Consider the following 22,392-nt stretch of genomic DNA (forward strand, 5'->3'; position numbering starts at 1 on the left):
TACAGGACTATTCACAATACCAAAGCTATGGGATCAAACTAAGTGTTCATCAACGGACAAATAGATAAAGAAAATATGATATATATACACCCAATGCATTACTATTCAGCCACAAAAAAGAATAAAATTACGTCATTTGCAGAAAAATGATTGGAACTGAAGGTCATCATGATAAGTGAAATAAGCCAGGCACAGAAAGACAACTATCACATATTCTCACTTATATGTGGGTGCTAGAAAAGTGAATCTCATTGAGATGGAGAGTAGAGTGATAGATACCAGAGGATGGGAAGAATGTGTAGACAGGGAGGGGGAGAGTTGAAAAGAGATTGGTTAATGGGTACAAATATACAGCTAAGTAGAAGGAATACATTGTAATGTTTGGTAGCAGAGTTGAATGACTACAGTTAACAACAATGTCTTGTATATTTCCAAATAGTCAGAAGAGAGGACTTGAAATGGCCCCAACACATAGAAATGATACATACATGAGAAGATGAATACACTAAACACACCAATTTGAATGTTACATATTCCATGCATGTAACAAAATATCACGTGTACCTCATAAATATGTAAAAATATTATGTATAAATTTAAGAAACAAAAATAAGGATATAAGATTGGTAGAAATAAATAAAACTTTCTGATGTCAGATGACTTGCTTCCTATGTAGAAAATCAGAAAGAATAAACAACAAAAATATTTAAAACTAATAAGTGATTATAGCAACATTACAAGATACAAAGTCAATTGCTTTCCTATGTATCAGCAATGAATAAGTAGAACTTAAAATTTAAAAACATGGCCAGGCGTGGTGGCTCACGCCTGTAATCCCAGCACTTTGGGAGGCCAAGGCAGGTGGATCACGAGGTCAAGAGATCAAGACCATCCTGGTCAACATGGTGAAACCTCGTCTCTACTAAAAATACAAAAAATTAATTGGGCATGGTGGCGCGTGCCTGTAATCCCAGCTACTCAGGAGGCTGAGGGAGGAGAATTTCCTGAACCCAGGAGGCAGAGGTTGCAGTGAGCCGAGATCATGCCATTGCACTCCAGCCTGGGTAACAAGAGCGAAACTCCATCTCAAAAAATAAATAAATAAAATAAAATAAAATAAAATTTAAAAACACAATGCCATTGCCATTGGCATTCCAAAAAATTAAATACTTAGGTAAAAATCTGACAAAATATGTACTAGATCTATATGAAGAAAAGTACAAAAGTCTAATGAGAGAAATAAAAGAACTAAGTAAATGGAGAGATGTTCCATGTTCATTGATAGGAAGACTCAATATTGTCAAGATGTCAGTTTTTTCTAACTTTACAAATAGATTCAATGCAATCCTAATCAAAATACCAACAAGTTACTTTATAGATATTTAAAAGTTGATTTAAAATTTTGTAGAGTGAGGCAAAAGACCCAGAACAGCACCTGCACTCCTATGTTTCTTACAGTGCCATTCCCAACAGCAAATATGTGGAATCAATGTAAGTGTCCGTCAATGCTTGATAAGAGTTTTTAAAATATGGTATGTGCATATTTGTTTGTGCGTATGTATGTATGTATATATGATAGAAAATTCAGACATGAAAAGTAAAATCATAACTTGTGCAACAGCATAGATGAAACTGAAGGCCATTATCTTAAGTGAAATGACTAAGAAACAGAAAGTCAAATACTGCATGTTCTCATGTATAAGTAGGAGCTAATTAATGTGTACACATGGACATACAAGTGGTAGTGGACACTGGAGACTCAGAAGTATGAAAGGGTGGGAGGGGTGAAGGGTGAGAAATTACTTAATGGGTACAATGCACAGTATTGGGGTGATGGCTACCATAAGCCCAAATTTTACTACTGTGCAATATATCCATTTAACAAAGCTACACTTGTATACTCCTAAATCTATAAAATTTTTAAAAGAAAAAAAAATATTGAAGGAGAACAAAGTTGAAGGATTGACAATACCAGACTTTGAGACTTACTATAAAACTACAGGAATGAAGACAATGTAGTATTGGTGGAAGAACAGAGAAACTGATTAATGGAACAGGATACAGAACCAAGAAATAGACACACATACATAAAGTCAACAGATTTTTGACAAAGCAGCAAAGGCAATGTAATGGAGAAAAATGTATTTTCAACAAATGGTGCTGGAACAACTGAACATTCACATCCAAAAAAAGTGAATCTAGGCACAGATCTTATATCCTTCATGAAAATTAACTGAAAATGGATCATAAGCCTAAATGTAGAATGAAAAACTATAAAACTCCTAGAAGGTAACAGGACGAAACCTATGAGATCTTGGATATGGTCATAATTTTTTAGATACAACACCAAAGGCATGATCCATGAAAGGAATAATTGATAAGCTGGACTTTATTAAAATTATAAACTTCTGCTCTGCAAAAGGCAATGTCAGGAGAATGAGAATACAAGCTACAGACTGGGAGAAAATATTTGCAAAAGATACATATGATAATGGATTATTGTTCAAAATATACAAATAACTCTCAAAACTCAAAAATAAGAAAACAACACTTTTTAAAAAGAGCCAAGACCTTAACAAATACTTCACCTCATCAAAGAAGATATACAGATGATAAATAAGCATAGGAAAAGATGTTGCACATCATACGTCATCAGGGAAATGCAAATTAAAACACAATGAGATACCACTTCACACCTATTAGAGTGGCCAAAATCCAGAACACTGACAACACCAAATGATGATGAGAATTTAGAACAACAGGAACTTTCATTCCTTGCTGGTGAGAATGCAAAATCAGACAGCCACTTTGGAAGACAGGTTGGCAATTTTTCATAAAGCTAAACATACTTTTACTATATGATCAGCAATTGCACTCCTTGGTATCCACCCAAAGGAGTTGAAGTCTTACATCCACACAAAAACCTGCACACAGATGTTAATAGCAGCTTGTTTCATAATTGCTAAAACTTGGAAGCAAGCAAGATTTCTTTTGGTAGGTGAATGGATAAACTGTGATACATTCAGACAATAGAATTCAGTGCTAAAAAGAAATGAGCTATCAAGTCATGAAAATACATTGAGAAACCTTAAATGCATATTATGAAGTGAAAGAAGCCAATCTGAAAAGACTATATACTGTGTGATTCCAACTAAATGACATCCTGCAAGAGGCAAAACTTATGGAGACAGTAAAAAGATCAATGGTCACCAAGGGTTGGGGGTTGGGAAGGAATGAATAGGAGCAGCATAGAGAATTTTTACAGAAGTAAAAATGCTCTGCGTGTGATGATGTATCGTAATGTTTGATATGATAAAATGGTAGACATATGTCATTATACGTTTGTCTAAATCCATGAAATGTATAATACCAAGAGTGAACCCTAATGTAATCTATGGACCTTGGGTATTAATGGTGTGTCGATGCAGATTCATTGATTGTAACAAATGTGCTATTCTAGTGGGGGATGTTCATAGTGGAGGAGGCTGTACATGTTTGGGGACAGGGATTATATGGGAACTCTCTGTACCTTCCTCTCAATTTTGCAGTGAACCTGAAATTTCTCTTTAAAAATAGAGTCTTTAAAGTCATTATATGAAAAAGACACTTGCACAGGCATGTTTATAGCAGGCCATTTAAAAAAATGAAAAAATGCCATTGGCAGCAAACCTGGATTTAATTGTAGACCATTATTCTAAGTGAAGTAACTCAGGAATGGAAAACCAAACATCATATGTTCTCACTCATAAGTGGGAGCTAAGCTTTGAGGATGCAAAGGCATAAGAATGATACAATGGACTTTGGGGACTTGCAGGGAAGGGGAGGATGAGGAACAAAAGACTACAAATTGGGGACAGTGTATACTGCTCAGGAGACGCGTGCACCAAAATCTCAGAAATCACCATTAAAGAACTTACTCATGGAGGCTGAGGCAGGCAGATCACTTGAGGTCAGAAATTCAAGACCAGCCTGGCCAACATGGTGAAACTCTGTCTCTACTAAAAACACAAAAATTAGCTGGCTATGATGGCATATGTCTGTAATCCCAGCTACTAAGGAGTCTGAGGCAGGAGAATCACTTGAACTTGGAAGGTGGAGGTTGCAAAAGCCAAGATTGTGCCACTGCACTCCAGCCTCAGTGACAGAGTGAGACTCTGTCTCCAAAAAAAGAGAACTTATTCATGTAACCAAATACCACCTCTTCCCCAGAAACCTATGGAAATAAATAATAAAGAATCTTTAACATTAACAAAGAATGATATGCAGCAATGTATTTAATACCCATTTATATCCACAAATAAATTAATAAATAGTGTTCATAAGTTCTTATATATGCAAAGAATTGCTCTGAGACATGCAAGAAGCATAAAGCAGGTTACCATAAGAGAGAACTGAGCAGCTGAGAGACAGGTGCACATGAGACTCACCAACTTCCACATACCATTTTCTACTATTTGAATGTCATACCATGTACAAAACACTAAATGCCCATTGATCTCTGACAAAGCAGCAAAGGCAATACAATGGAGAAAAATGTCTTTTCAACAAATGGTGCTGGAAAAACTGAACATCCTCATGCAAAAAATTGACTCTAGGCACAGATCTTACGTCCTTCACAACAATTAACTCAAAATGGACTATAAGCCTAAATGTAGAATGAAAAACTATAAAACTCCTAAAGAGAAACAGGACAAAACCTATATGACCTTGGGTATGGTCTTTATTCAAAACACTAAATGCACATTGATTTCCAATACCCAGAGTGATATTTACTTGTGGGATGCTCAGTTGCCTGTACCAGAATCGGCCCTTTGGTTCCTGGCTCCTCTGCAAGGAATCCACTCCATTGGAGCCTTTTACCATACCTTGTTTTCTTCTCAACTCTTGTCTTTCTTTATGCTTTCTGCCAACTTCCTGCCTACCCATGCACCTTCACATCCTGCCAGGCCTTCAACCCTAGGTACAGACACACTACCTCCCTGGGGCTTTCCCCGTCCATTACCCCCAGGATCCCATTGCTTCTGGATCCATAGTCCCTTCCTGTCTTGTTTCCTGCTACCATTCTCAAGTTTTCAGCTAAAATACACATGCCCAAAGAGCCTATACCAATTGCTGTGGTCTTAATGCTGCTGTTGTTTGATGTGTTGAAACTTTATCATCACAGTGATAACACCAAGAGATGGGATCCTTAGGAGGTGATTTGATCATGAGGACTTACAAATGGGATTAGTGCCCTAATAAAAGAGGCTTGTCTCCCTTAGCCTGCTGCCATGTGGGACATATAGAAGGAGCCATCTATGAAGTCCAGGCCCTTACCAGATACTGAATCTGCCGGTGCCTTAATTTTGGACTTCTCAGCCTCCAGAACTGTGAGTAATAAATTTCTGTAGTTTATAAATTACCTAGTCTAAGGAATTTTGTTATAGCAGCTGGAATGTACTAAGACAACTGGTCATACACATCTCTGTAATTCTATGGTGACTTTTTCTTTTTTGAGACAGAGTCTCACTCTGTCACCCAGGCTAGAGCACAGTGGTGCCATCTCAGCTCACTGCAACCTCCACCTCCCAGGCTTAAGCAATTCTCTTGCCTCAGCCTCCCAAGTAGTTGGGATTATAGGCTCACATCACCATGCCCGGCTAATTTTTTATATTTTTAGTAGAGATGGGGTTTCTCCATGTTGACAAGGCTAGTCTCAAACTCCTGACCTCAGGTAATCCATCTGCCTCAGCATCCCAAAGTGCTGGGATTACAGGTGCCAGCCACTGTGCCCGGCCTCCATGGTAACTTAAAAAAGTATCAAATGCTCAGTGAAAGAGAGGAGATTGATGATTTGCTTCTCTTGCTTTCATTGGTCAGCTCACTCACCTGATAACCTTTGGGATCTGGTGTAAATTCAGACCCCACAGGGAACGACGCTGCTCCTGTTGTGCCAAGCAGAGGGCTAGCTGGGCAGGGCCAGGTGCCTTTGAGCCTGCCTGGTAGTCTGACTCCCATTACCCAGGCCCATCTCATCTGTGTTCACTTGCCAGGAATCCCGAGGGTCCTAGAAGCCCAAGCTCTACATCCTACAAGAGTTGGAAATCACTCTTGCTGCTGAATTTACTCTGCAACCTAGATGCACCACACTTCTTTGAGCCTGAAGGACACAAGGGGATTCAGGCAGAAGACAAGAGAAAAGAATACACACCCGGTAATATAACCAGAACTGACAGGTAAGTTTGAAAAACAAAATGCAATTCTGTCTGGATCAGAGTGTGTGAATACGGAAGGGTCTGAAGGCTGGGAGCCCAGGCCTGGCAGACACCAGTTAGGTGAGATGCCTTTTCCTTCCTTAATCAACTCTCCCTCACCCACAAACAGGGCAGCCAAAAATTCCAGGCAAGAAGCAGAGGGCAGGCAGAGTTAGAAAGTGTCAGTAAAACAGCAGTGGATGGCGTTGGGATGCCGAGACCCTCACTGTCTCCTCTAGGCCACCGCACGGGGAGACCCCAGGGGGCTGGAGTGAAGTCTCTGTACCCTCTCCTTTTCTCAAGCCCTCCTTTCCCAGGTTGGGAAGGGTTAAATTATTCATTTTGGGGGTGGATTCTTTTTTCTTTTTTTCCCTGCCCCTCGTTTGATCTCTTTTGGTGCAGTGCTGCTGTTAACAAAAAATACAGCATGTTTGAGACAAAGTGTGCACAATTCCTCTTCCAGAAAGGAGGCCTTTGAAGAAAAGGCGAGTGATCAGAATAAAGAGAGGGAGTGGGTGGGGAGGGGATGGGAGGTGAGGGGGGAGGCCAGGCTAGGAAGGCTGGCTTTGATCTCCCCACACAGGCAGGAGCCTTTTGTGCTTTATTTTATTGTTGGGATAAGGAGAGCCTTCCGCAAGGGTGTGAAGTGAGTTCTTAAGGAAGGGAGGCAGGGTGCAAGCCCTCAAAATAATAGATGCAGACACAGAAGCCAGGGACCCCTCCTGCCTGTTCCCATGAGGCATCACCCAGAGCAGGTTAGTGAAAGGTTGTCCTGAGGGGAACCTCTTCCCATGTCCACCCATCCTTCCTCAAACATCCACGCTTCCACACCCCTACCACATTCACTCATACTATCTCACACACAGTCATGCACATACATTCATCATTCACACACATGCACACACACTCAGAATAACACAGTCATACACACACTCAGAATTCACACACACTAGCTCACAGTCATACACACACAGAATTCAAACACACTAACACAGTCATGCATACATTCAGAATTCACACACACACCAACACACAGTCATGCACACCTAAGAATTCACACACACAGTCATACACAAACACTAACAGTCATGCACACTCAGAATTCACACACACATTAGCTCACAGTCATACACACACTCAGAATTCACACACAATAGCTCACACTGAGTTATATACACACTCAGAATTCACACACACTCTCTCACACAGTCATACACATATGCACTCACCATTAACATACACACACTATCTCACAGTCATACACTCAAAATTTACACAGCACTGTATCTCAATCTACACACATTCAACATTCACACTCACACCATCACACTGTCATACAGACTCAGAATTCATACTCACTGTCTCACACAGTCATACATACTAAGACACTCAACATTTACAATCTCACACTCTGAATTCACACTCAGTCATACACACACATCATTCACACTCACACAATCTCACACAGTCATACACACACCCAACTTTCACATTCAAAGTCTCACACACAGGCATATACCATTCACACACACTATCTTGATAGTCATACGCTTGATAGTTATACACTCACTCAGAATTCTCATTCACACATATGATGTCATAGTCATACACACACATATCCACGCCCCTTGCACACACAGTCATATATACATACCATTCACACACTATCTTGATAGTTATACACTCACTCAGAATTCTCATTCACACATATGATGTCATAGTCATACACACACGTTCACGCCCTTGCACACACAGTCATATACACATACCATTCACACACACTATCTTGATAGTCATACACTCGATAGTTATACACTCACTCAGAATTCTCATTCATACATATGATGTCATAGTCATACACACACATGTTCACGCCCCATCTCCCAGTCATACCCACATGTGTACCCACTCACACATTCCCACACACATTAACTCACAGTTATTCACACACTCACAAGTTCACATGCCCACACTCATCTACACTATCTCACACACAGTCACACTATCACACACAGTCCTACACACACACACACATTTACAGACCCCCACACTCACCTGCACTCTCTCACACACACAATTCACATACACACAGTCAATCTCACATCCATCCACAGTCACATATTCACACCCCCACACACTATCTGACACATGATTGGGCACACACCACCCACATCCACACACTAACATACACACTCATGCACGGGGAGATCAGCTCTGACAAGGTTGTTTGTGCAACACGATCAACAGGGGATTCCATATGACTCCTTCGCTAGCGTCTCTGGCACGTTCCTCCTTCCAACTCCCAAGACTCTGCCCCACGGCACCCCTGCCCAGCCTGCCCATTTCCTGCAGACCCTAAGCCTCGATTCAGGTGAAGTTTCCCCACCACCCCTGCTCTGGAACTTCTCCCCACCTTCCCTCACACACCTGCCCACAGCTGGCTACACTAATTCCTTAAGCAGAGGCACTAATGGCTCATAACAGCTTCACAAGCAGCAGATCTTGGTGAGATCTTAGAATCTCAGACTTAGCACCCGGGATTGCAGCCACAATGGTGGAGCACCAGGCCCCCAGGAGCAGAGTGATGCAGATGTGGCTGCAGAAAGAGGGGTGTGGGTGAGTTATCATGCACCCTCAGAATTCAGCCACACACTAGCTCATACACGCTCACCATTCACACACAATCTCACAATCATACATACACTCAGAATTCACACGTACACCCTCTAACACAGTCATGCACATACTCAGAATTCACACACACACTAGCTCACACTCATACGCATACTAAGAATTCACACTCAAACACACTCTAACACACGTCTTTCAAATCATGTCAAGCATTCCATCAATCATGACTTTGGCCGTGGAGGGGTGACTCCACTGGACACCACCTTGGGAATTCTCAGACTTCTGAAAGAAGGATCCTCCCAACCACCAGACCTAGGAAGGACACATGTTTGCACACACACTACCCGCAGCAGACCATGTTCAATCCACCAGAAGAGGTTGCAGCGTGTCCCCAGAAGGTCTCCTAGCTCCAGACACTCCACACAACAGAAAGGCAATCCCCCGACTCCTACCCTTCCAGGGAACAAGTGTTTCCTAAGATGGTGCATGTACCAGGCCAGAGCCAGGCATACAGACCACTTTGCATCTCTCGTTGGACCTACAACTATGCTGGATAGGTAGTATATATCCTCAGCATATGGGGCGTGCAAGACTGAAAAATAATACTCTCCTATCCTTTTGCTGTAACTTCTCACACAGACCAAGCTTAGACCAACAGGCCTCTGTGCCCCCATCCAGTTAGCACTACTGGAGTGCTCTTAGGACAGTGCCTTGTCCTTGGTCTGCCAGGCTCTAGGTCAGCCTCTCACTCCTGCTCTCATCCTGCTTGGATAATCTCTGAGTCACATTTACACTTTCTTCCCCATCCTTAAGAAGACTCAGCCCTTGTCCTCAGGATACCCCAGGGTAGGAAATAAAGCAGAGTGGATACAGACTCAATCTTCATCCACCACTGCACTTACTAGCCCTTGGCAAGTTTTTTACCTGCTGTCACACTCAGTTTTGTTTGCTGTAAAGCGAGTGTGTAACTTTCAAATTTAGAACTCCAGCACATGCCTTCCCCTTGGCTAGTAGAATGGTATATCCAGGGCTACTTGAATATCAGATAGGAGTCTCCAACTTAGCAGGTTGAAACTCAACTTCTGATTTCCCACTCCAAACCAGTCCTTTCCCGGTCTCCCCATCTCCGTGAACATCAGCTCCATCCTCCCACTTGCTCAAGCCAGAGTTCGCAGATTTGTCCTTCCTGCCCAATAACCCAGTCTCCCAGGATTATCTTCCAAATATATCAAGGAAACCACCACTTCCCACCTAAATCTCCACCACCTTGCTCCAAGGTACCAACCCCTCTACTGCATCAGCTCCTGACTCTTCTCTAAGCTTCCCTAGCTCCCTGTTTATAGCTGCAGGAAGGTTGTAGAATATTCCTACTATAATGTAAGTCATTTGCACCCCTCAAATCCTGTAAAAGGTCTCTGTCTTACTCAGAGTAAAAGTCAACACCTTCCCAGGGGCCTGCAAGGCCTCACAGGCTCTGCCCTCAAAACTGGGCCCCCATTCAAGCTCATCTCACTGGTCCTCTCTGCCCAGGCCACACTTGTCTAACCCTATTGCTGTTTGAAGTGACCACTCACCTTCCAGATTCAAGCCCTTTGCCCTTATAGTACCTTCTATCTGGAAAACCTTTTCCCCAGGTATACACGTGAGGACACGTCCCGCACCTGCTCCGTGACTTTTCTCAAATGTTACCTTCTCAGTGAGAACTTCTCTGACCCCAGCCCTGGCACTTCCTCTCTGACCTGCCTATTTCATCTTTCTCCGTGGTCCTTATCACCATGTAGCCTATTACCTTCCTTTTTCTTCTTTATTTTATTTATCATCTGTCTCCCTTGGCTTGCACTGATCTTTATGAGGGCATAGTGTTTAGTTCGCTTTGGTTACAGATAGATCCCCAGAGATGAGCACACATAGCACATAGTAAGCGTTTGTTGAATGAATTATTGAATGAATTCGTGAGTGGATGAATAAGTGAGTGATATTTATTAAATACTCCCTAGGTATCAGGCATTGTGAAAGTACTTTCCAGGTATTTACCCCTCTGTCTTCACCCTGACTCTGAGAGGCAGGTGGTTTTGTGATCCCCAAGACGTAAGAGCTGGAGCCTGTCATGGCTTGCTGGGGAGAACAAATGAGGTAATATATGCAAAGTACAAGGTTCATAGTAAACTCTATAAATGCTGACAGTTGCTATTATGATCAACATCATCCAAGTCATCCACACCCCTGTGCTGAGCCCTTCCCTCATAGCCATCCCTGGGCATAAGGGGCTGACACCGGGGCTGGTTGGAGAGGAAGCAAGGCCTGCTTAAAAAGGGCCCCAGATCAGCTCAGGTGGGGGCCTCTAACTCGGGGAGGAGCACAGCCCCACACCACTTCAGGTGCTCAAGGCAGTAGCTCTGCGTTCAGGCTGAGTCCCAAGTGGGATGGGCAAACCCATTGGCACAGGCCTAGGGGAGCAGGCCGCTTTGGCGCTGTCGAGATGGGGAGGATCGTGTTTGCTTGTGTGTGTGCTAGCCAGCCCTTCCACACCCCAATCCCTGCCAACCTCCCCTCCTTGTGCGACTCCAGAGGAAGAGTCCCTTGCCCTGGCCTGGCCTCTGTTTCCTCACCTGAAAAGGTGAAGGAGATTGTACCGCAGCATCCCAGCCATCTCCTTCAGCATCGAATGACTTGTCTGTCTGACTCCTGTGGTCAGAGGTACCAGAACAGGCTAAATATCCCCAGCGGCTGCCCACCCAGTGGGTGGGATGAGAGCGAGGCTGAGCTCTGCTCCCTTTATCTCCTCTGCGCCTCCGCTGTCTGGCAGAGGTGAGCTGGAGCTTCCCTGGAGGCTGCCCCGTGCCGGACTGCCCCAAAGTGCTGACTCCTGAGCCTCTCTGCTCATTTTCTATGCATTGAACTTCAAACACCAGAGAGGCACTCAGGCAGCAAGACGGGTGGATTTGGCCATTATGTTCTCTCTCTCCTTTTTCCCTTCATCTCCCTCAAGACAGGATTATGGGTTGCACCTATTAATTCTTGTCTGGAAGCAACAAGCCAACCTTTTCTCTTTGTGGAGTTTTATAACCTCCTCTGCTGCAATGGAGGAGGCGAGAAGCTGTTCCTCTCACCCAGGCAGCATCTGGTAGGAGTGTCCTCTGAGTTAACTGGCTAAGGAGGCAGCTGTATGAGGATCCAGGCCTTCTCCCCAAGGAGAGGAGGGAAGGTGTAGGTGTCTGGCAGGTAGGAGCCTCCTAAGGGAAGCCACCTGGAAATCTCCCTTCCCTGATCTGTTCCCCAAGGACAAACAGAAATCAAAATAAAATTGTGCCCAGTGAACTCATTTATTCATTCATCTGCTTTTGAGTACATGCCTCCCAAGTGCCAGGCACTGTGCTAGGCTCCAGGGTGCAGCGATAAATGACACAACCTGGAAGCAGACAACCAGACAACAAGCAGTGAAATTCGTGCTTTTAATGCCCTGATAATGGAAAGCACAGAGGACATCAAGCTCTGCCCAGAGTGAGGCAGGAAAGGCCAGTTTCTCCTAGCCCTGGGGGAGAAGGCTAGTGACTAGGGTGCCACACCCTGCTCAGAGCCAAGGAACGCTCATCTATGGAAGCGATGCCTGGGTGGACTTTGGCAGGTTAAGTAGAGGGAATAAAATATCCACAAGTTAGGCCACTTAAAAGACAGAGTATATTTCTCCAATTACATGTACTTCCATATGGCTAAAAAGAACTGTTTCTATGGGGAAGAAGTGAGAGATGATGAAAGAGAGGAGTGACACCTTGGGCATCACGCTAAGGAATCTGGATGTTCTCCCAGAGAGCCCAGGATGCCACTGAAGGGTATGATGCAAGGATGTGACATGTTCAGGTTTGTGCTTTAGATAGAGGACTCCTGGCCGGGTGCAGTGCTCACGCCTGTAATCCCAACACTTTGGGAGGCCAAGGTGGGTAGATCACGAGGTCAAGAGATTGAGACCATCCTGGGCAACATGGTGAAACCCCGTCTTGACTAAAAATACAAAAACAAAAAGTTAGCTGGGTGTGGTGGTGTGTGCCTGTAGTCTCAGCTATTCAGGAGACTGAGGGAGGAGAATCCCTTGAACCCAGGAGGTAGAGGTTGAAGTGAGCTGAGATCACACCATTATACTCCAGCCTGGCGACAGAGTGAGACTCTGTCTCGAAAAAAAAAAAAAGAAAAAGGGGGACTCCCATTGCAAGGAGGAGAGATGGAATTGTGGTTGGGAAGTCATCGAAGACTGACGCTGAGAGGAGAATCCATGCAGAAGGTTGTTAGAGTAATGATCCCGGCAGAGGGGCAGGGCGGGGGGAGTGTCTGGGAGTGGAGCTTGTTTAGAAGATGGAATTTTCAGGTCTTGTAAATGATTCCATGATAGAAGTAAGAAGAAGAAAAGAGGAATGGAAGATGAAAGAAAAGGAGGGGGTAGTCATGAATTACTCATTTTGGTGACTGGGTGGATGACAATAGCATTTGCTGAATAAAAATATTCAGTGTCAGAAGCAGATTTGCAAGGGGAAACAACAGGTTCATTTTCAGAGCGGTTGAGTCTCCGGTGCTTGGGAGCTGCAAAGAGGGGAAGCTGAGAAAGCAGCTCCTGGAGGTGGCTCTGTGGCACAGAAGCCAGGCCTGGCAGGGCACAGCCTGACATGTGGTTGTCATTAGCCACCCAAAGCCCTGGGAGTAGATGCAATCTCCCTTGGAACTTTTGTAGAGTAGGAGAAGCAGGCAAGGATTTAAGCAGGAAATGTCCATAATGAATTAGAAAGGTCCCAACTGGACCACGACTTTCTTAAGAGCAAGGACTGAGCCAGGGATTCCCACTTAAATAGCCATGTTCCTGGACCAGAGAGTGCTCAAGTCACAACCTAACAACGACACAGGGTCTAAGAACTCACTTAATAGAGAAAAAGAGAAGAGAGAATAAGGGGCTCCTTTCTAATTCATTAGGAACATTTCCTGCTTAAATACATGTGAGCCTCCCACAAGAGACTTAAACACTCCTAAGTCCAAAAAGAAAGACTCAGTCATGGAGCTGTGCCTGTGCTGCCTGCCTGGCTCTGGAAGCTCTTAGGAGGGAGATGTTCATCATATGGGTTCTTCTGGGGCCTCTGCAGCCATCTTCCTCCTCTTAGCAGAGCTACTCCAGGCTCATTGCTACCCCAAGGTTCCATGACCAACTACGATACAGGTCATCTTAGACAGAGCCTCCATTCACCTTCAGCGTTAGAAGGAGGTGGCACTCCAGTGCTGAGAAATGAACCCTTCCTTATACCTGATACCATCCCCACAACCCTAACCTGCTCTGTAGTCCACCTTTGTATCCTGCCTAGATCCCTGTACCAAGTTCCTGTTCTGATACAGTACCTTTTCCTTACAGGTTTCTTAGGATTCCAGTTAGCCTTTGCACGCCGCTCAGCCCTAGCCCTGGGGAGAAGGCTGGTGACTAGGGTGCCACACCCTGCAAGCAACTCAGGAGGTGTCTGAGGCTGACCACCTGCAGGTTTGTTGTCTGGGTTTCACCCCCCCAGAAGTGTGTTCCTAAACTTCATCTTTTTGTGAGAATGCGTCGATGCAGTCTGCACACTGGATTTGCCAGTGAGATTGAAACCCTGATCCCTGGAGAGAATCCAGGGGCCAATGCCCAGGCTTTTTTTCTGCCTGCCCCAATTGTAACTGATCTGTCCCACCTCTGCCCTGGCTCTAATACTTCGCTATGATATTAGATATCCATCTGCCTCTCATGCCTACGTTCTTTTGTCTCTGTCCATCCAGAGCTGAACAGTTCTCACTGCACTTTCTTGATATACAGCAGTCACTTAATAATGGCTGCTTGGTGGCAATGAAAGATACGCTAGAGGGCCAGTGACCTTGCTGAGGGACTGGCTCAGTTGGGGAGGCAGGACTGAAATGGCTTTCCTGCCCCACTTTCTTTCTTCTTTGATTCTTGCCTCCTGTCAATCCTCTTAAAACAGCAAAAACCCTATTCTCTCTTCTCTTTTTCGCTATTAAATGTGTTCTTTGACCCTGTATTCTTATTAAGTTGTGACTTAAGCACTGTCTGATCCAGGAACATGGCTATATAAGTGCGGATCCCTGGCTCAGTTCTTGCTCTTGAGAAAGTTGTGGTCCAGAGGGGAGAAGGGTTCCCAGGTCACCCAAGCAGTGGGCAGAGGAGACAATGCTTGTCTCTAAGCCATGTGTGTTCAGGTCCCTCACTGAAGACCTTTCAAGGGAAGTAATCCCAAACACCCATTCATCGAGCAATTATTGTGAGCACAGAGCTCTGCACAGGATTTTGAACTAGGAGTGCCTCTCAGTTAATCTTCACCACAGTTTACAAAGTCCAAACACCCACTTCACAGGTGAGGAAAGAGCACGAGAAGAGACGAAGACACAGGAAATGGGGGTGTGGTCATGGGAAACAGTAACAGCTCAGTCTGGCAAGGGTGTTGGTGGAGTAGCTCCGGATCTTGGGAACATGCCTCCCTCTTTTGTCCTTGACTTTCTAATCTGAGGACCAGAGAGCTGGACTTAAGGACCTCTGAGTTCTATTTCAATTCTTTTTCACTCTTAGAGTAATGCATGGTCCCTAGGAAAGCCACCCTCAGCTGGAGGAGGATGTCCAAAATATTCCTCTTGGACCACGGTTCTCTCTGGGGAAGCATCCTGGACTTTACTTTCCCATAGCTGCCCAGTCTCACCCACAACACGGCGGCACTGATATTTTACAACAGGGTCCTGTGGGACTTGCAACATGATTAAGCGCCGGATGAGAGATTCGGGCTGCACCACATCCTGGGAGATTTGACTGGGCTGCATGCTCCAGGCTCGGGGCTAGGACTGCGGAGAAGGTGGAACCAAGAGCAGGTTTGGGAGGAGGAGTCAAACCTCAGAGAAAATCCTTGCAGAATTTCTTCTGGGAATGTTCTCTGTGATCTGGGAGTAAAGGCAGTTCTAGGGTCTTCCCAAGAGAAAACGTACTTGTTATCCCCCTTTAAAGAAAGCACAGACACCGGCATTCAGAAAGCCACACATTTTTTTGGTTTTTTAGCCCTCAGGTGGAATCCAGTGATCCCCTGCAATGATTCTCAAGCTCTCGTTTGAGTGGCAGGATCTTTTGAACTCTGATATGTGGAAGTGGAGCTGCTCACCAGCCCTTTAGGGAAGGGACCAGCAGAGATTCGCCCTCCCTCAGTTCATTCCCACTTCCTCTGAGGGCAGGGCGTCCATTGCAAACAACAAAACAAAACACAATCATGGGCCATACACCCCAACTTGCTCAAGCAATCAGAAATTTTACCATCCCACAGCATGGAAAATCCAAAGACATGTGGCTCTGTTGGCTTCACGTCCTCACAAGGACCCGGCTGTTCTTTGTTCTGTTTCTGCCACATTCAGGATGTTCAAGAGGAGGGTGTCTTCTCCAGGTGTCTCCCATCAGGGTCACAAGACAGCTGCCATTCATTGAGGCAGAGGTGGAGTCATTCATTCTTGCTATCTTTTTAAAAAACAGATCTTCTGGCCGGGCGCGGTGGCTCACGTCTGTAATCCCAGCACTTTGGGAGGCCACGGCAGGTGGATCACCTGAGGTCGGGAGTTCGAGACCAGCCTGATCAACATGGAAAAACTCTATCTCTACTAAAATGCAAAATTAGCTGGGCGTGGCGTCGCATACCTGTAATCCCAGCTACTAAGGAAGCTGAGGCAGAAGAATCGCTTGAACCTAGGGGGCGGAGGTTGCAGTGAGCTGAGATCGTGCCATTGCACTCCAGCCTGGGCAACAGGAGCGAAACTCCATCTCAATAAAACAAAAACAGACTTTCCCCAGGGGTTCTCAACCCCCTACAGCTTCATCAGCCTGGGATGCTTGACACACACAAGTTGTGCCTTGCCAAAGCCCATCGTCTGCACTCAGAACAGGGTATGGCTGTGCAGCCCTGAATTAGATAACTGAGTGGAGAACGGTGAATCCCTAAACTCCGTCGAGACTCTGTTAGGAAAGGAGAAGGTGGGGTGGGACTTGTGTAGCCAATCAGCAGCTTGCACTAAAGAGGGCCGAGCTTCCTAGGCCTGGCAGACTTGGCTTCTCACCTGCTCTGCAACTAACTGGTGCTCATCTGCTGGCTCTCCACCAGCCAGTTGCCCTTTTCTCTTTCATCCAGCCAGCCTTGGGACAAAATCCTAATTTTGGTCGAAGTCCTTTTTCTCCCACGTAGGGAGACTGTGAGCCTGAGCTCCAACCAGAGAGGATGTGCTGCTGTCCAGGGCCGGCAGGAAGGCCCCAGGGTTCATGCATCCTGGTGTCCCTAAGAGAATCCATCTTGTTGCCCGGGTGCCCAGGGCTGCCAGGCTGGAGGAGTGTACATGTGGGTGCAGGAGACCTTGGTCACTGGAGTTTTCCACATGTGGACACTATGCATATCATATCATGCCTTCCCGCATTCTAGATGTGTGACTTTGGGCAAGTAACTCAATATCTCCACTGCCTCAATTTCCTTATAAATATAATGTGTGTGTGTGTGTGTGTGTGTGTGTAATCATGTGTGTATAATTTATATAACTGTGTATAGAATAGTAGCAATCTCATAGGAGCATGTAAGAATTATCTGGGTTTCTACATATAAAGCAGTTAGCACAGGGTAAATTATCAAGTGAGAGTCCATCACCATCATCATCACCCTTGTCATCAACATCATCATGGTCACATAGGAGACAATCATCACAGTCTCATGATGCCAAAGCAGTCAGCCTTCAAGTGAAGAGTCTAGAATGGCAGACTCTGGGTAGGTTTCATCACCGAGGCCTCAGATACTGCTGACCTCCTGGGGCTGGAAGCAATGGACCCAGGCTCTGACCCTTCTCACCACAGAAGCTCCAATGGTGGAAGCAGGAATATCCCTGGAGCTGATAAACTGAGTGAGTCCCCAGAGCCCTGCATCTCATGGGCTCATGACGTTAATCATGCTGCCCATCCACAGCCCTACCTCCCTCCCGACACCTGACATACGTACAGTCACTCCTCATGATCATCTCATCTGCCCTTGCACCCTTTCATTGCTCTGCCCTCCCGCAGGCTGACTGTAGCTGCGCTGGTGGTGCCATGCAGGAAGCAACCTCAGGGCAAGGGAGGCACCTCTAGGCTATTTGCCTCCAGCTCCAGGAGCGGCCCTGGAAAGCCAAGCGAAGGAGTGAGAGTCGGGGAGAGCTGATTCTTTGTACTTCCTCACAGAGGAACATCAGGAAACCCATATGGTGCTGCCGTCTGGCTGGGTTTAGGGGCGGGAGAGCCAGGAGGGTGGTGCACTGCCCCCTGCAATGGCTCAGAAGGAGGAAGTCAGTGATGTGTGCAGGTTTGATGGGATGGCACCACATGTGTTCAACACACAGTCTGGGGCCATGGCCGGCACATTCTTCCTTAAAAATACCCTGCTCAGCTGAATTTCGTCTGCTTTCTGAAAATGCAGCTCCTCCGGCTGGGCTTTCTCTCTGTCCCTCCCTCTCTGCACACCCCTCTACCCTGTGTTCTCTGTACTCTTCCCTGTTTCCACACACATGCATCCCCCCCAGATGCCTCCTTCCCTTTTCCCTCACTGTCTGCATTTCCCTCCCTCTGGGTGCTCCCACCCACGTTTTCTCTCCCAGACACTTCCTCTTGCTCTCCGTGGGGCCTCCTCTCCCTAGTGAAGTTCCTGCCAGCCCTGCTATCTGGGTTCACTCTGGCCAAGTCAAGCCTAGCTAAGGCCCACTGGACCCAGCCCCCACTGCCCTCTTCAGCACCCCACCCAGGGGGTTGCCCTCTAGAAATCAGGTCCAGCAGCATCCTGTAGCCCATTGACTGTCCCCAAATGCTGAGTGGCAGGAGTGATTGATAAGAGGTACTGCACAGGGAGGGGAGGGCAACAAGGCTCAGCTCTGAGCCCAGAGCCCCCCTCCCCTCTGCAGGATATCCGTGGGACCAGGCAGAGAGCAAAGGCGCAGACATGCACGTGTGCATAGCGGCAAGGAGGCTGGAAAAAATAGGGGGGGTACCCATAGGACCACATGGGAGCCCCAGAGGACAGGGAGGCTCCTCAGGTGCATGGGAGCAGCCTGCTCGCAAGGACAAGCATCCAGAAGACAGAGCCAGCCTGGCAGATGGAGAGGCTATGAGTGGTGATGGTTCTGGCCGGACAACAGTGGTGGTGGCAGTCAGAAGGTAGGGAGAGCATGGGCCAAGGGGAGAGAGCCGGCCCAGGTGTTAGACTGAGGGTGACACCAATGGGCAGAGGAGAAAAAGAGGAGGCATGGCCAAATTCTCCAGCCCAGGATTGGGTGGAAGCACCTGTGAGCTTCATGTTCTTAGCATTTAAGCCTTGTATAAGTTAAATCCTGAGCAAAACGGTCGAGTCAGCCACGTGTGCCCTTAGCAACCTCCTGTCCATCTTCTGCAGCTTCAGCCTCACCCTGAGGGAAGTGTGGGTCCCCTCATCTGGGAGAGGGGAATACAAGGAGCCTTAAAGTGCCCCTAATCCTGCAAGACAAAAGAGCTACCTGCCATCCACGGCAGGAACAGGGACTTAAGAGAAAATGGCATCTTTCAGGGAGGTCATGAGGGCTCCAAGAGCAGAGTCCTGTTGTAGGAGAGGGGAGCCAGCCAGCCCTGGGGCACGTGACAAGGAAACAGTTTTATTTTTCTAACAAATGTTCCTCCACACTTCTCTTGCAGAGCCCAGACTTGCTCACTGGGCAGAGGCTTCCTGAATGGCATCTTGGCCCGATTCCATCACCTACCAGCCACTTTCATTTATTACAGCAGTATCACAGTGGTCCTTAAGACACAGTCTTGTTCATTTTAAAACTTCAATCTCAAACTCAGATCAAAGCTCCCCTCCTGTGGCTATAACAGCTTGGAGTGTGTGTGTGTGTGTGTGTGTGTGTGTGTGTGTGTAATAGGCATGGAGAGGATTGTGTTGCCAGATTTAGCAAATAAAAATATAGGGTGCTTGGTGAAATTTGAATTTCCAATGAATATTGAATACTGAATGAAAATATCCAAATGCATTTTTAGGGTATTTCCCAAGCAATATTTGGGACATATTTATGCTGAAATATATTCATTGTTATCTGAAATTCAACTTGAACTGGGCATCCTATATTTTACCCTGGGGTGAAGTGCTTTTTTGGCTCCTGGGCATCTCCACCTTTTAGCCCCAGGGAGAAGCAGTGGCCCCAGCAGAGACACCCCCAGCTGGCAGGCCTTCTTCCAGGTCTGCCCTTCAGTCTCCAGCTATCACCCACTGCCCTCTGTAGAGCAGACATCACCACGCCAGTTCCCAGGGGTGTACACCCTGCAATGCTGTGGGTCCATCTCCACTGCCTGATTCCCCCGGGAAGGTTCCTGTTCTGCTCAAGCTCTGCCATCCCCTCTCACCTCTTGCTACCAGATCCCTGCTGCTGACCCCACCTGTCTAGGGTGGGGAACTCCAGAGACTTCCTCACCCTTATCAGATGGGGAAACCACAGGCCATCTCTCTCTCATTCTGGTTCTGCCTGTTTGCGTCACACAGGGACAGATCAGCCAGGCTGCAGGATAGCCAGATGCAGGCTGGGCACACCATGCCTGTCTTGCCTCTTCGCAGAGACTCTGGTCTACGTGAATGATTCTCTCACAGCTTCTCTTTCTCATCATGGAGGGAAAAAATCGTTCTCCTCTTCTTTCCCAGAATCAACTTCCCCTCTCACCGTCTTCCCCTTGCATGCACTAGGGAGGCAGAGGTGGGCATCGGTTCCAGCTCCACAGTAAGCCCTGCGGGAGTCTACTGGTCCAGCTGCTGGGACTCGCTGTACTTAGAAGGTAGGGAACTGAATGCCCTTTGTACTGAGATCTAGGCCTTGTCCCCATTCCTGGCCCGCAGGAGAATCCCACTTGTCATCTGGTTGCCATCAATGTCATTCATGTCTAAAGCCAGGAAGAGGGAGGAGGTGTGGTTCAGAGGAGAAGTTGCAGGCCAGGGAGTGGGAGGGTCAGGTGGTCATCAGCTGTTTGACCAGGAGCAGGATGTGCTCCCTTTTAGTCTTCAGTGTTACCTTTTGTTAGACGAAGGACTGGCCTGGGTTTTCTTTTTCAGCACGTGTCCCGTGTTACTGTAATTGCACAAGTGGGGCAGGAAGAAAAGAAGGCCAAGGAGATCCTTCTCAGTCAGGACGTGGAAACTGATGAGTCAAAAGTGGTATCCTCACTTCCAATGACCGTCCTTCCCTGTAAAGAGACCATCATTACCTCTCCACACATCGCCCTTCTCCTAACTTTTGTGCACCCAGGAAATCGGGACAGAGAGGAGTGAGCTCAAAGGAGAGAGAGCAGAGGGCTGAGCCCCCAGGAAAGGGAGGCAGAACCCAAAGCACCCAAAGGGGCAGCAGACTTCTCCCCACTAGCAGAACTGAGACCTACTCTGTGGTAGACTTTTCACTTATAGTCTGTGAAGTAGGAAAATAATTTGCGAACTCCCAGTTAATCCTTACCATTGCCATTTGAGGTGGTATTATTCATTTCTACAGCAAAGAAACTGATATGTGTTTACCTCGAAGTGCATATCATTTTGGTTCCAAGGCACACTTTTTTCACCTTTTATAACATTTTTTCCTCCTACTTCCCATCCTTTAGGGAAGAAACCAGGCATTATTTAATCAATGATCTATGTTACAATGAGGCCCCAGACTATATGCCTGCCTTCAAAGACTGTGCTATTTCCGTATCACTATGTGGCATTGCCATTGCCTCCATCAGCACAGAGTAAAGGTGAAGGTGGGCGTGCCCTCTCAGCTCAGGGTCCCTCCCAGTCATGGCTCCTGCTGTGAACTGAATGTCTATCCATACAAAATTCATATGTTGGAATCCTAGCCCCCAACGAGGTGGTATTAGGAGAGGGGGCCTTTGGGAGATCATTAGGTTGTGAGAGTAGAGCCCTCATAAATGATATTAGTGCTCTTATAAAAAAGACCCCAGAAAACTCCCTTGCCCTTTTGGCCATATGAGGACTCACCAAGAAGGCATTGACTATGAAGCAGAAAGTGCATCTTCATCAGACATGGAATCTGCCAGTGCCTTGACCTTGGACTTCCCAGCCTTCAGAACAGTAAGAAATACATTCCTCTTATTTGTAAACTGCCCAGTCCATGCTATGTGTTGCAGCAGCACAAAAAGACTAAACAGCTCCTGAGCAGACAGCCTCAGATGACCCAGGCCTGGCATTTAGCCAGCAGCTGCCAAAACTTTTCCATCTTTTCTTTTTAAAGACTAGTGTTTATTCTGATGGGTGCATATCCATGCTGAGCCAATTGTTAAATATTGTCAACATAATCCCTGGCCCTACCATCTGTGCCAAGGTCTCACCAGCAGGTTAATGCATAAAATGAGCCCTGTTATACACATAGAACTGTACTAGGCCCTGATTTGAAGGCCTGGAAGTCTAAGATTAAAGCACCAGCTTATCCGGGGCTGGTGAGGGCTCATTTTTCACAGATGGCACTTACCCACTGC

General features: G+C 46.3%; 1 protein-coding gene across 33 annotated transcripts in view; it reads left to right on the forward strand.

Annotated features, from left to right (window-relative positions):
- The window catches only part of GFRA2 (GDNF family receptor alpha 2), a 410,970-nt gene that overhangs the window by 91,837 nt on the left and 296,741 nt on the right, over nt 1-22,392 (forward strand). For 30 of the 33 annotated variants that reach the window (XM_064368864.1, XM_064368853.1, XM_064368852.1 and 27 more), the window contains 3 exons: nt 5,262-5,369; nt 6,033-6,215; nt 14,251-14,373. The gene's annotated coding sequence lies outside the window, so the exon portion shown is untranslated. Of the gene's footprint in view, nt 1-5,261; nt 5,370-6,032; nt 6,216-14,250; nt 14,374-20,892; nt 21,989-22,392 lie in introns of those variants that run through there. The other 3 variants (XM_064368851.1, XM_064368872.1, XM_064368884.1) reach the window with 2 other exon arrangements.

Source organism: Aotus nancymaae, unplaced genomic scaffold (genome assembly GCF_030222135.1).
Source record: "Aotus nancymaae isolate 86718 unplaced genomic scaffold, 86718_ANA_hifiasm-v0.15.2.pri h1tg000079l, whole genome shotgun sequence".
Taxonomy (NCBI): domain Eukaryota; kingdom Metazoa; phylum Chordata; class Mammalia; order Primates; family Aotidae; genus Aotus; species Aotus nancymaae.